Below are 13757 nucleotides of genomic sequence, written 5' to 3'. Positions count from 1 at the left end.
TATGTAGTTGATGTCCAGAGTTAAAACCAGAACCTAAAACAAGACAGAATCAAAACAGAGGCATCTTGGGTAGGGCTCAGCCATCAAAGCAAACAGGCTGGGGTCTGAAGACAAGAAGTAGAAACTGCATGATATAATCATGTGTCACAATCAGTGCTGCTGAAAACTGGGATAGCAACTGGTCTTCAGGTAGCAGTCCTCGGTCCTGAGTCTACATTTCTTCTTAATATGAGCAGATAATAGCTGATGCTCTGATTATTGAGAACTTAAGTTCCTGTGACTATTGCTGTGGGTACTTGTCCACATTGGATAGCAGGCTTAGAAAGGTATGGGCGAGATGTCTCCTCACATTACGTCAAAGTTGACATTAAGTGAGAACTATTGGAATCTGCCTCTCTTGAGTTACAGTGTTCTATGGATTGCTTCAGGAGGAGTCGGTGAAACCCTGTATTTACTACTTATAAAAATCCTTATTGTTACAATTTTAGTTGTATGATTTATTTTCTGTCTTGTTATATTAGCAGCTCTATACCTTAACCCACAGGACTAATTAATTAATAAGTCTTATTTTCAGAAATACAAAATCAAGTTTTAACCAATAATTCAATTTTTTCTGTTTTTATAGGTATATGAAAGCATTACTGACTGATATTTTCAGTTTTATTTGCAAGAAAATAACCAATGGAATTAAATTGAAGTATAAGAGAAGATAAATAGAGAGAGAGAGATATTTTTTTTAAATGGAAGCCTTTGTGCAGATCGCTGGAGCCACAGAGTACTACTGCAGGAGCAGGGAGATGCCTTAATCTTAATGCCCATTCGTGCAACATTGGCTTACAGCTACAAAAATGACTTCATTTTACTTTGGAAATAACATGATATAAGATGCTGTAATATGAGCTACCAAATCACATGTTAACATGGCATACTTATTTTTTGATACCTGAGTTACATTATTAGAGTTGTTTCTTAGTATCCACATAAATTTTCTCTGTAGAAACACAAGCTACAAACTTGTTTTAAGTACATCGAGAGTAGTATGGCGGTTGAAAGTGAATAATAATAGCAAAATGACTGTTGCTAGTACTGTGTAAAAAGAAAAAGAAAATAATTGCTTTTTTTAAAAATTGGATGTTATTCATTTATAATTACTGTTTTATACTTTATAACATTTTTAATAATAAAGATTTTTTATTGGCTATAAAATAACACTCAGAAGGATTCAGATATTTAAATATAACAATTTAAAACAAGGAGCACATTTGTATAATTCATTGAAGGCTTAGTTATAAGCATTAATACAACCATGCAATGTAGTGTTGTGCCCATCTTAGCTAGTATAAAAAATATTTTTCATTCTCTGCTTTATTAAATTACTTTTTTATTCAACTTTCATGGGTATTTACATGAGCAGGAAAACACAAGGTACATGTGCTCTTGGACACAGTAGGAGTAGGTGGAAGTGTCTAGAGAAGTGAAAAACCAGAAAGATAAGCAGGCTATACAAGATATTTTCAGTCCTAAGGTATTTAGAATGCAACTTAAGTTAACTTTCAAATTTCAATTTACATAATGACTAAAAATCATCTTGAAACTTTTTACAGTAATTCTGTATAGCTTAAACAGTGACTTAAAATGAAATTTGAACTAGGGTAAAACTACTTAGCATAATACTGCTCTTAGGAAGGAAATTCTGAGTAGTCATTTAAAATTTCCCATTGCTGAGAGGTGGATTGTACTCTTAATGCTGAGCTTAAAATCTAACTTCCTAACAGCAACCCCTTTCTACCTTAGACACATATCTCCTTTTACTTTTTGAAATCCAGTCTAGGTAAGGGGGAATTGTTGCATTAGTTATAAAGAAAAATATTCTATAAAGGAGAAATGTAGAAATATTACTCCTTATTTGTACTGTTTAGTCAAATGCACACACTAATCAAAATGATTGCTTCCATTAATTGATAGAGATCAATCTTAACCAGTTATCTATAAATATCAATAGTTATAGTTTCCCTGTCTATAAAATGGGATTAGGAAGAAGGGGATATTAAGAATGAGTTGGACTGAATGACTTCTGTCATTCTCCAATTCCAAATTTTGAAAAATATTGATTGATCCAAACAGATATTTTTGGAGTACATTCCATACACCAAATCCCTAGTATTAGTATCCCTAATACTAGGGATAGCTCCATAATTTTCTAATGTAACAAATTTTATAGTCAGCTATTCCAAGTTTATAATTTCTAGGATTTGTCCAATCCCATTGGCTAATACTAAATTTTAAAAGGAAGTAACATTTTTCCCCCTCTGAACCAAAGGAATGAGTTAAATATAGTTTAAATATAGTTTGAAATACTATGTAATAGTATTGAAAATATAGTTTGGAATACTATATTATGGATTCATCTACTTTTATGTCTACTGTGTAGTCTTAATAATCTTGATTCTAGAAAATTTTTCAGTAACAGAATTAAGGGGTATCAATTTCCAACCAAAAGTAACACTTCAGTTTGGCAGTCTGCATATTATAAAGAAATAGTAATTGTCTAAACTTACTTGACTACTTTCAGAAATGCTCTCAATCCTTTTTGTGATACTTGTACATTTAGATCAAAGAATTTGCATGCACCTAATTAACAACTGAGGAAACATAATTTCCCCCCCTTAACCTAGTCAAGTACTTTTGTGGTAATCTTTCTCAGATATGTTAATTTCTATATTTAACATTATCTTTATTAACATAGTAAATACATTTTCAGATACATTCAGTTTATAGTCTTTTACTTAAGCCACTTCAGTGGACCCCCACAGGCCCACAATGGCCTTTGTAGGAATTGGAAAAACTTCCTCCTCTGAGTGGGCAGAGCCCAATTCAGTTTCATTTATGGCCAACATTTTGCCACATTCTAAATAATACTGGACTGATTTTCTTTAATCATAGTAGTGACCATTCAGCAGAGGCCTATACATGGTATGGGAATCAGAAAAAGGCTGCTGCCTCTTTGGTATTTCAAGGGTATTAGTGCTGTCAACTCTTTGGGGAAAAAAGATCAAAATGAAGCTCTGTCAATATTTATAAGAAGTACTTATCTTCGGTCCTTCAAAACATGTATGGTGATATTTAAGGAAAATGTAGTTGAATTTCAGGCCTTACCATTGCCGTTAAAAACAAATTATACCAGAAATTTGTTTTAACGGGGTACAAATTTACTTGAACATTCAGAATCTGAGGCCTGTTACCCGTATCATTATGCCAAACCAAATAGCAGTTGCAGTATGTAGCTAGTAAACATGAACACATTTACAAGATTTAGTTTCACCATTTCTTGCAGATGATTTTTTAAAAATATTTTTACATATTATGTGGTTATGATCAAATGTTTCATAACTTGTAAAGTTTAAATCAAATATGCAATGTTTACTTGAATTTTTTTTAGGAAGCAGATTTTTGACTATGTTTACAGCATTGTTTAAATTAAACATTATCAAACATGTAAGATTTCCATTCAGTAATCTTCAAAGCAAATGTATTTTTGGGCTTAGTGTTAGGATATGCATATTTGGGGCACTGAGTAGACAGTGACCACAAATAGGTTTCACTTATATTTTGTCCTAGGACTAGCACTTATCAATGGAAAGTATTTTTAACTAATCTATTATTAAGAAATTACTCATATTTTTGCATTTCAGCCAAAAAAAAACATATCTAATAGTCTGTAATACACAGATAATATATGAACCTGATCCACATGTTTCATATGAACTGAACTATATTTTCCAATCTGAATTCAAAATGCAATATAGATTCAGAAAGGTTCATATTTTTCTAATGACTTCGCTTTATATTATTTTGTTGGGTTGCATAAAGAAGCAAGGAGTTGTATTTCTATTTAAAGATTAAGAAAGCTATTAAGTTTATTATATTTGTACATGCTGCAGATGAGGCTATGCCCATTTAAAAGAAAAGATTGATGCTATTTTAAAGTGATCTTTAATATGTTTTTATATAAACAAATTTGAAATACAGTTTACTTTGATTGTCTTTACTTATCAAGTTCCATAATCTTGTATTTGTTTCTCATAAGTATAATCCTGGACCATGACTTAATGTTAATTCTGCTTTGTCTTTTGGGTGGCTTAATCTATATTAACATGAAGGCTGAATATTTTTAAACTTTAATCATAATGATTTACTTTATTAATAAATAAAAATAAAGTTCTATATTTGCACCAGTTTTGTTGTTGTTAAAAAGTGGTATTGGGCCTCCCCAGTGGCTCAGCGGTTGAGCACTGGGCTGCAAAGCAGCGCTGGTTCAATCCCCAGCCGTCGGGCAAGGTTCCCACATGGCGCACAGACCTCTCCTGCCGCCCACTGCTCCCCTCAGCAGAGTACTTCGTCAGTCTGCCTGCTCTGCTCTCCCCTCTGGCTCTGGTGAATTCTCTCACCCTCCCGCGCTTCTGACTGTACCCAGTGCTTGTATAAATAAATAAATCTTTTTTTTTTTTTGCCAAATGAGAGAATATTATTGTCGTCACCTTGAAAATCTGGTAAAATAGTTAAAGAAATTTGACTTATAATTTTGGTAGTCACATCTAAGATAGGTATTACTGTGACAGGGCAACCCCAATGTGAAATGGGTTGGCCTGAGTGTGGGTCCTCACCCTTGTGCGTAAAAAGGACTTAAGAAAAAAAAGCACTTAAAGTGAGGCTCAACTGCAGGCACATACAAACAAGGTTAATAAAGGGTTTATTTACAAAAGGGGAAACAAAGAGAGGAATAACTCAGGGAGAAAGAGAGAGAAATTGGTGAATGTGTCCTACTGGTTTCGCTAAGCTGGTGTCACAGGGCAGAAAGAGGGGCACACCAGAACTTTCAAACCTGCTTGCTCTAAATAGGTCTGCCATCCACTGCATCAAGACAAAACATATAAGACCTTTAATGGAAAGGAACTTTTTTTTTTTTTTTTTTGGTGGGACCCTCGCCGACGGCTGGGAATGAACTGGTGCTGCAGAGGCTGTGGGCAGCCTCTCAGCCCAGCGCTCAACCGCTGCGCCACCAGGGGAGGCCCTGGAAAGGAACTTTAATACAGTTAGGGTACAAGACAGAAAAGACAAGAATATAGTTTTCAAATCAAGCACCTAAAGTTACCCATCCCCCAAGCCCTCGTTGGTAAATGACTAGCCAAACAGGGTTGGTTGGCCCAAAGCAAGACCCGAAAGCCTGCCACACTGTCTAAAGCACCTTCCAACGGGACCCATAGAAAAGGGTCAGAAATAGACAAGTCTGGGAAGAAAAGAGCAAAATCAAAATCAAGATTAAAGCTGCCATTGTTAACCTCCCCACAGGTCTCTCACCCACATCTGGTTCAACCAGTCCAGGACCAAGTAGCAAGTGCAGCTTCTTCACATGTCTCTGTTTCATGTGCTTTCTCAGGTCTTCTTGCTTCTCACCCTGCATCCTTCCTTCTCCAGTCTCCTCCCCAGCTTCTTTTCCCTTCTCAGCTCCACCCTCCCTTGGGTGGGGCATGGAACCTGGAACCTGCCCAAAATTTTCCTGGGGACCACTCTGTTACACTAGAACCCCAATAGCACCTGGAAACCAACCAAGGAGCTAACCCACATGGCTCAGCAGACCTGTCCTGTCTCACGCGCTGCTCCCTTCAACAGTGCATTTCAGTAGATCAGCCTGTTCTGCTCCCCATTCCATCTCTGGTGAATCCTCTCAGCCCCCGCATCTATGGTCCACACCCCAGTTCTATGCAAAAATAAATAAAATATTTTAAAAAATAAATTCCTGATGACTCATAGTCTTAGATATTATAAAAATAAAAACAAGCCCCCATACAGGAGCCTATCCCAGCTCACCTGCCCTGTCAACCCAGTCCCACTGCCTTGTCTTCCAGTACCAGCGTGAGCATCCAGTGCCAAGTGGTGCAGCTCAAGCTGGAGTCTGGCATAAAAGCCATAAGTGTCTTTGAGGTGACTGCAGAGCTTCCACTGTACTGTATGCAGAACACCTGCAAGAATGCCCACCACAAAGTAACTCATTCAGCAAGCCCAGATTTATGCTGGGCTTATGCTGAAGACAAGGCTAGAAGATGGCTGAGGAATGCTGTCAAGCACAAAGTAAAAAATGAATGTCTGCAAGTCTCAAGTTTTTCTAACCAGATGACATATATTTCAGACCTTTCCTGTGATCTGGCTCAAAGTTCTACACAAATTGATAAGTTTGTACTCTGAAAGTGGGTGAAGCTGTAGACTTAAGTAATGGTCTGGATAAAGTACTTTATACTTAAAAAAACACCTTACCATCAAATAACCAAAATGCACCTCTTTCATAAGTGAATTTCTGGTGTTGAATACCTGGAATATTATGTATGTTTTTTTTAATGGGTATTTACATTTTGGAAAGGAAACATTTTAATCACTTATTCTTCCTTGGATTTTTATAGCAAAATTCATTTTTTTCTCATGAATTCACAATTTCTAAATGAAGATCTGAAAATATAAAGTCGCAGGGGACAATAAGCTTTATTCATTAAGTGATACCTTGATTTTTCTAAGTGAGATTGTTTTACTTTTAACATTAAACATAGGAACTGTTCCTTAGCAAACTTGTTGAAAACATTAATGTTGTGTAACAAATTGCCCCATCCTGTGTATGAAGCAGATTTTTTAATTTTTTAAGTGACTTAATTTTACAGTTGTGGTTGTACTTTAAAAATATTGGGGCCTCTCTCGTGGTGCAAGATTAAGTCTCAGTACTATGAAGTTATGAGCAGCCACTGCAGCATGAGTTCAATCCCCAGTCAGGGAGGAGACCCACATGGCGAGAAGACCTCTCCTGTCTTGCCCACTGCTCACCTCAGCAGTGCATTTCAGTCAATCCACCTGTTCTGCTCCCCACTCTGTCTCTGGTGAATCCTCTCATCCCCTACCCCACACCTCTGGCCTATATCCCAGTTCTTGTATGCATAAATAAATTTTCAAATAAAACTTTTAAAAAACCAGTTGTGACCGATAGAACATTGCCAATGGTTAACAACAAAGTAACTTTAAAATATTACTACCTAAATATACCTTAATGTTGAAAGTTTTACTTTGATTACGTGCCTTTGACTTAATTTGGTGAAACTATATTTGTGTTTGTAATAGTCTTTGAAGAGCTTGGAGATAAAATATCTACTTAATTCACCATTTTATATAACAGCAAAATGAAAATAAAAACAGGCATTTCAAGAAAACATGGATACAGTAGATTTCATAATGAGATATGAAAGGTATTCCTAGGCAGACATAATGCTATTGATTAAGAAAAATTAATTTGAGTACATGGAAATTTAAGAAAAAAACCCACACAAATAAAAGTAGAAGAAGAAATGAAATAATCACAGCATGCGGAAACAGCAGGGGCTGTTTTTTTTCTAAGATGATAGCCAATGTTGCTGAGGATTCAGACAACACTTTTGTCGAGGATGAGAAATGGCTTAACTCTACTTTAAAAGAGAAAGTAATTAAATAATTTGGCCATATGTGTCATTTCACTATGTATAATCTCCAGACTGGCAACCCCCTTCAGAGAAATGCACATAAAGTTAGTTGTTTGAGAGATTTAAGAAAGCAGTAAGTAAGGAAAACCAATGGCTGTCAATTAGAAAATTGACCAAATTAGGTTACTGTATTCTAGAAACAAGCCACTTAAAGAAGGGTTTATATATATATATATATATATATATATATATATGACATATGATATATATCATATATCTATATTTTATATATAATAGTCTGAGGACTCTCCATGTAAAATATATCTAATCATAAAAATTGAAGTATCGCTATGGGTAAGGTCTTGAAAACATTATGTGAGAAAATCAAATTGCAGAAATCTACCTATATAGTATGATCCCATGGAGGATTAAAAGTTTATGTTGAATACCTGTGTATGCCAACTTAGCCTACTCACTGAGTCCCTACTCCAGAGGATGGACAGGAGCTGAAAAATTCTGAGCTCAGAGCCAAAATCAACCAATTCTGCACCATCCCCTAGACACTTGACCCCTATAGGCACATGAAAACCCTGTGATTTCCATGCTGAAATGTCAAGAAAATCACCCAGTTCCTGCTCTCCAGAACATCAGGTGCCCAGGCTGCAGGTGGGAGCCGAGGTGCCCAGGCTGCAGGGTTGCATCCTCAGGATGTTCTTGGTACAAGGGGTGAGAATTTTAAGACTGTGATGTGCCTTAGTGGACCACCCAGAAGTGACAGATATCCACATAGACGCTTCACCCACGATAAATTTTTGCATATAATACGGACACGCGGCTATAAGCTTTCACCTCAGCCTTTTAAAAAAAAAAATATTATTTATTTATATATATTTTACTTCGTTCATTTTTTTTCACATTTTATTTAAATTTTATTTTTTATATTCCCCATACAATTACAACCCCCTTATTTTGACCCCAAGTCCTCCTTTCCCTGCCCCCCATCCCCCATAGAGTGTCTCTGGCTCATAGTTGTTTGTTGATTTTAATATTTTCTTTTGTATATTCTTTTTCCTGGTCCCTTATTTAAGTTTTCTAGATTCCTGCTATGAGTGAGACCATCTGGTATTTTTCTTTTTCTTTCTGGCTTATTTCGCTGAGCATGATCCCTTCCAGCTCCATCCATGTTGCTGCAAATTGCATGTGTTTATCTTTTTTGAATGCTGAGTAATATTCATGGTGTATATGTACCACATCTTCTTGATCCAGTCATCTATTTTTGGGCATTTGGGTTGTTTCCAAAGCTTAGCTATTGTAAATAGTGCTGCTATAAATACAGGGGTGCAGGTGCTCTCTGGAATTGATGTTTCTGTGTCCTTTGGGTAAATACCTAGGAGTGGAATTGCTGGATCATATGGAAGCTCTATGTTTAGTAGGTCAAGAAATCTCCACACAGCTCTCCATAGTGGTTGGACCAGTTTGCACTCCCACCAACAGTGCAGGAGAGTTCCTTTTTCTCCAAAACCTCGCCAACATTTGTTGTTGCTAGTTTTTTTAATATGTGCCATTCTCACTCGTGTAAGATGGTATCTCATGGTAGTTTTGATTTGCATTTCCCTGATTACAAGTGATGTTGAACATTTTTTCATATGCCTGTTGGCCATTTGCATTTCCTCTTCAGAGAAGTTACCTTTTAGCTCTTCTGCCCATTTTTTGACTGGATTATTTTCTTTGTTTGTGTTGCGTCTAATCAGCTCTTTGTAGATTTTTGTGATCAGTCATTTATCATTAGTGTTGTGTGAAAAAATATTCTCCCAGTCGGTGGGGTTTATCTTTGTTTTTGTTATTGTCTCTTTTGCTGTGCAGAAGCTCTTGAATTTGATGTTGTCCCAGCTGTTTATCTTTGCCTTCACTATCCCTGCTTTGGGTGATGTGTCTGTAAAGATGTCTTTGAAGTGCATATCATGTAGTATTTCACCTATATTTCCTTCTATATATTTTATGGTTTCAGGTCTTAAGTCTAGTTCTTTAATCCATTTTGAGTTGGTTTTTGTGCATGGTGTGAGATAGTAGCCAAGCTTCATTCTTTTGCATGTAGCGACCCAGTTTTCCCAGCACCATTTATTGAACAAACTTTCTTTGCTCCAATGCATATTCTTTGCTCCTTTGTCAAAGATTAGTTGACCATAAATCTGTGGGTTTATTTCTGGATTTTCTACTCGATTCCATTGGTCTGTGTGTCTGTTCTTGTTCCAATACCATGTAGTTTTGATGATTATGGCTTTGTAGTATAGTTTGAAGTCTGGGAGTGTGATGCCTCCATTCCCTTCTTTTTTTTTTCAGGAGAGCTTTGGCTATTTGGGGTTTTTGGTGATTCCATATGAATTTCATCAATAATTTTTCTATTTCTTTGAAGAATATCATTGAAATTTTTATTGGAATAGCATTGAATCTTTATATTGCTTTTGGTAGGATAGCCATTTTAATAATGTTTATTCTTCTAATCCATGAGCAGGGGATGTCTTTCCATTTCTTTGTGTCTTCTTCTATTTCTTTTAATAGTGTTTTATAGTTTTCTTTGTATAGGTCCTTTACCTCTTTTGTTAGATTTGTTCCCAAGTATTTGATTTTTTTTTGTTTTGATAATAAAAGGGATGGTTTTTTTTATTTCTCCTTCTTCAGATTTATTGTTTGTGTATAGGAAGGCTACTGACTTTTGCGTGTTGATTTTCTATCCTGCCACATTACTGAACTGATTGATTAGTTGAATTAGTTTTTCTGTGGAGTTTTTTGGGTTCTCTTTGTATATATCATATCATCTGCAAATAGTGATAGTTTGACTTCTTCTTTTTCTATTTGGATTCCTTGTATGTCTTTCTCTTGTCTTATTGCTCTGGCTAGGACTTCCAGTATTATATTGAAAAGCAGTGGTGAGAGTGGACATCCTCGTCTAGTTCCAGATCTTAATGGAAATGCTTTCAGCTTTTCACCATTGAGAATGATACTGGCTGTTGGCTTGTCATATATGGCTTTTATGATGTTGAGGTATGCTCCTTGTATCCCAAGAATTTCAAGTGTGTTGTACTTTGTCGAAAGCTTTCTCGGCATCTATTGATATTATCATATGGTTTTTATATTTCTTTTTGTTGATGTCTTGGATAACATTGATTGATTTTCGGATGTTGAACTATCCTTGTGTTCCTGGAATGAATCCTACTTGGTCATGGTGAGTTATCTTATGGATACATTGTTGGATTCTGATAGCTAAAATTTTATTAAGGATTTTTGCATCAGTGTTCATTAGAGAGATTGGCCTGTAGTTTTCTTTTTTTGTGTTGTCCTTGTTCAGTTTTGGTATTAGTGTAATGTTGTTTGGCTTCATAGAACGTGTTTGGTATTATCCCTTCCGTCTCAATTTTTTGGAAGAGTTTGTGAAGGATAGGCACTAATTCATTTCTGAACACTTGGTAGAATTCATTTGTAAATCCATCAGGTCCTGGGCTTTTGTTTTTGGGGAGGTTTTTGATTACCATTTCAATTTCGCTGCTTGTAATTGGTCTGTTTAGGTGTTCCATTTCTTCTTTATCCAGCTTTGGGTGATTGTAGAGTTGTAGGAATTTGTCCATCTCCTCTAGATTGTTGAACTTGTTTCCATATAACTGTTCATAGTAGTTTCTGATTATTCTTTTGATTTCTGCTGTGTCCGTTGTGATTTCTCCTCTTTCATTTGTAAGCCTGTTTATTTGTGCTTTCTCCCTTTTTTCCTTTGTGACCCTGGCTAGGGGTTTGTCTTTTATTTATTTTTTCAAAGAACCAGCTCTTGGTTTCAGTGATCTTTTGGATTGTTTTTTTAGTTTCTATTTCTTTTATTTCTGCTTTGGTTTTTATTATTTCTTCTACTGGTTTGGGGTTTTTTGTTGTTCTTTTTCTTGTTCTTTGAGCTTCGAGATTAGTTGTTTCTTTGAGTTCTTTATTGTTTCTTGATGTGAGCCTCTATTGCTATATATTTTCCTCTTATTACTGCTTTTGCTGCATCCCATACATTTAGGAAATTGGTGTCCTCCATGTCATTCAATTCAAAGAATTTTTTAATTTCTTCTTTAATCTCCTCATTAGTACAGTGGTCTTCCAGTAGTGTGGGTTTTAATCTCCATGAGGTAGAAGAGTTCCTTGCCTTCTTTTTATAGTTTATTTCTGGTTTGATGCCTTCGTGGTCAGAAAAGATGCTTGGTATGCTTTCAATCTTGGTTTATCTGTTGATGTTTGTCTTGGTTTCCAGTATGTGATCGATCCTGGAGAATGATCCATGTGTGCTTTAGAAAAATGTGTACTCAGATTTTTTTGGGTTTAGTGTTCTATAGATGTCTGTTAAGCCCAAGCGCTCTAGATCCTTATTTAGAGCTTTAGTGTCTTTACTTATTTTTTGTCTCGTTGATCTATCCATTGTTGATAGTGGTGTGTTGAAGTCTCCCACTACGTATGTGTTTTCTCTGATGTCTGTTTTCAATGATGACAATAGTTGTCTGGTATATTTAGGTGCTCCTTCGTTTGGTGAATATATGTTAATGAGTGTTATTTCTTGAAGAATTGTCCCCTTGATCATAATGTAGTGACTGTTGGGGTCTCTTTTTACCTTTTTGAGTTTGAAATCTGTTTTATCTGATATAAGTATAGCTGTTCCTGCTTTCTTTTTTGGTCCATTTGCTTGCAGGATTGTTTTCCATCCTTTAACTTTAGGTCTATTTTTATCTTTTGTAGCTAAATGTGTTTCCTGGAGACAGCAAAAGTTTGGGTTTTGTTTCTTAATCGAGCCTGTGACTCTGTGTCTTTTTATTGAAGAGTTTAGTCCATTTACATTTAGAGTTAATATTGATATGTTAGCATCTGTATTTGCCATTGTATTTGTCTTTCATTTGATTTTACTTATTTATTCTTTTAATAACTTTTTTCTTTTAGGCCTTCTTTCATTGTTATTCGTCCCTCCGAGGTTCTGGCTTTAGGACTCCTTGTAGTATTTTTTGGAGTGGGGGTTTAGTTTTAATGAAATTCCGGAGTTTCCATTTGTCTGGGAAGGTCCTTATTCTTTCTTCATAGAGGAAGGAGAGCTTTGCAGGATAGAGTATTCTTGGTTGGCATCTGTTTTCTTGCAGTCTGTTGACTATGTCCCTCTTCTCTCTCCTTGCCTGTAGTGTTTCTTCAGAGAAGTCTGATGTCAGTCTGATAGGTGTTCTTTTGAATGTTATCTGTTTTCTTCCCTCTTCTCAGCTTCATTTTTTCCTTTTCTTGGATTCTTGGGAGCTTTACTATTATATGTCTTGCTGTATTTTTCCTTTCGTCATGGAAGTTTGGTGTTCTTCTTGCTTCTTGTATATCAATTTTCAGTCCTTCTTCACATTTGAGAAGTTCTCTTCAATTATTTCCTTGAATATTTTCTCTGTTCCTACATCTCTCTCCTCTCCTTCTGGGATTCCTATAACTCTTATATTTCCTTTCCTCATGGAGTCAGATAGTTCCCAAAGTCTTTCTTTGGTCTTTTTCCTTCGTCTTCTCCTTCCTTTTCTGTTTGGTTCTTTTTATTCCAGTGTCTTCAAAAGTACTTATTTGTTCTTCCATTTCATCTATTCTGCTTTCATTGCTTTTCCCAGAGTTCTTTAGTGCCTCTATTAATTCTTTGATCTCCTGCATTTCTTTTGCTTCCCTCTTTAGGGACTCAATTTCCTTCTTCTGAGCTTTTTCCTTAATGACTTCCATCAGTTTTTTCATCACGGCAATTTTAAATTCTTTTTCTGGAAGGCTCGGAAGTTCTTCCAAGTCACCGTAGTTGCAAGCTGGTGGTTGGTTTTTTTTGTTTTGTTTTGTTTTGTTTTTTTGGTGGTGTGTCTTTTTTCTGAGGCGATGCTACTTTGTTTGTAGTTTTTTTTCCCCTGCTGCCTGTCCTCTAATTTGCCTTATGCATTGGGTCACTGTGCTGTTGGTACTGGCTGGCATCTTTTTGGTGTGTTCTTTCGGGAGTTTCAGAAACTGGCAATTCAAAGGAGTCAAAACTGTTTTATCAGAAGTCTAGTGAGGCAGTGGTACTTTGAGTATGTTAATGGTCACTGTCACAGAATCTCTCCTCCTTCTGTGTTTAGTTACAAAGGTGCATCTTGAAGTCCCACAGACTTCCCTGGAGGTGGGACAGCTGAGTTGCACTTTGGGTTCCAAATCTCTGGATCCTCCTCTGGGCTCCAACTTCCTGCCAGGTGGGACTGGGCTTGTGGGGGCCTT

The sequence above is a fragment of the Talpa europaea genome, assembly GCF_964194135.1.
Source record: "Talpa europaea genome assembly, chromosome: 6".
Lineage (NCBI taxonomy): Eukaryota > Metazoa > Chordata > Mammalia > Eulipotyphla > Talpidae > Talpa > Talpa europaea.
This window is presented reverse-complemented; position numbering follows the sequence as displayed.